General features: G+C 41.2%; 1 pseudogene across 1 annotated transcript; it reads left to right on the forward strand.

Moving 5' to 3' along the window:
• Positions 1-267: 267 nt before the first annotated feature.
• On the forward strand, positions 268-952 carry LOC105994891 (annotated as a pseudogene). The gene has a single exon (XR_001175536.1). The product of XR_001175536.1 is annotated as a histone H2A.V-like (transcript).
• The last annotated feature ends 942 nt before the right edge of the window (positions 953-1,894 follow it).

Genomic DNA, 1,894 nt, shown 5'->3' on the forward strand with positions numbered 1-1,894 from the left:
CAAATAATAATGGTAATAGTAATAATAATGATAATCCTTAACTGTTGTAGTTGGTTTCCTTACACGTGTATCCAAACCTATCCTTGGCTGATAGACACAAGCAAAAATTGAGTCTAGAAAGCACCAGAAGCTTCTATTACTGGATGTCAGCAGAAGAGTATTTATTATGAAGAGTGGGACTTACATTTTTCTCTAGTGTTATATGTGCTGATAGAGGGGGAAAAAAATACTGCAGCCAAAGAAACTATTAAACCAGACAGCGGAGGCGGCGCGGGGTGGTAGTGGGTGGCCCCGCGGAGAGTCTGCCGTGACCATGGCTGGAGGCAAAGCCAAGATGGACAGCGGGAAGGCCAAGGCTAAGGCAGTGTGTAGCTCTACAGTTTCCTGTGGGCCGCATCCACAGACACATGAAGACTCGAACCAAAGCCATGGACAGGTGGGTGCCACTGCTGCCGTGTACAGTGCTGCAATTCTGGAGTACCTCACTGCTGAGGTCCTGGAACTGGCAGGAAATGCTTCCAAGGATCTCAAAGTAAAGCGTATCACTCCCCGTCACTTGCAGCTTGCAGTCCGTGGTGACGAAGAGCTGGATTTCCTGATCAAGACTACCATAGCTGGGGGTGGTGTGATCCCTCACATCCACAAATCTCTAATTGGAAAGAAGGGGCAGCAGAAAACTGCTTAGAGGGTTGCTTAACCCTTTTCCTTCCCATCACTGTACTGTAACTGGGACAGACGAAAACAATGGAAATGTAAGGAATTTTTTTAAATAGTTAAATAGAAAAGCATAGAAAATTACTGAAGGCATGACAGAAAAAAACATTTGTACATTTTTAGACTCAAAGTTTGATAAAAGAACCTTTTCACATCGTGATAGTTGTGTAGATTGGCCAGCTTTCTTCCATGTGTTTTATACCAAAATGGAATTGATAAACCATTTTCTACAAAACTAAAAAAAAAAAAAGAGACCATTAAACCAAAAAACATAGAGGAAGAAGCAAATCCCATGTACATTGAATATAACAACTAGAATCATTAACTCAAAGTATGAAAGAAATGAGAGAACAGGCTGGGCAGGAAGGAAAACAGGATAAAGTTTGTTGTGATATATAATTTGGATTAATTATTGGCTTAAATCAGTACATCAATCATTCATTTTGTGAGTGATAATTTTATGGTATAGTATAAGAACATAAAATAAGGGCTGGGAAGGTGGCTCAGTGGTAAAGCGCTTGCCTTGCATGCTCAAGGCCCTGGGTTCGATTCCTCAGAACCACATAAGCAAAAAGAAAAAGCCGGAAGTGGTGCTGTGGCTCAAGTGGTAGAGTGCTAGCCTTGAGCTGAAAAGCTGAGGGACAGCGCCCAGGCCCAGAGTTCAGGCCCCACGACCGGACCCAAAAAAAAAAAAAAAAGGTAGAAAAAAAAAAACATAAAATAATACTCAGTATAGCCAAGCGCCAGTGGCTCACGTCTGTAATCCTAGCTACTCAGGTGGCTGAGATCTGAGGACTGCGGTTTGAAGCCAGCCCAGCAGAAAAGTCCATGAGACTCTTATCTCTAATAAACTACTCAGAAAAAGCCAGCAGTCACACTGTGGCTCCAGTGGAAGAGAGCTACCCTTGAACACAGAGAGGCTCAGGGACAGAACCCAGGCCTTGAGTTCAAGTCCCAGAACTGGCAAAAATAAATAAATAAATAATTTGATATATAGTAAAACATTGCATTCTTTGTTAAATTATGAAAATGTCACCCAAATGAAATGTGCATCAGGCGAATATTTGTTTTTTGTTTTTTGTTTTTTTTATTTTTTATTTTATTTTATTTGTGAACATACTGTACAGAGGGGTTACAATTACATGGGCAGGATAATGCGTACATTTCTTACCAAGCATTG

The sequence above is a fragment of the Dipodomys ordii genome, unplaced genomic scaffold (genome assembly GCF_000151885.1).
Source record: "Dipodomys ordii isolate 6190 unplaced genomic scaffold, Dord_2.0 Scaffold111, whole genome shotgun sequence".
Lineage (NCBI taxonomy): Eukaryota > Metazoa > Chordata > Mammalia > Rodentia > Heteromyidae > Dipodomys > Dipodomys ordii.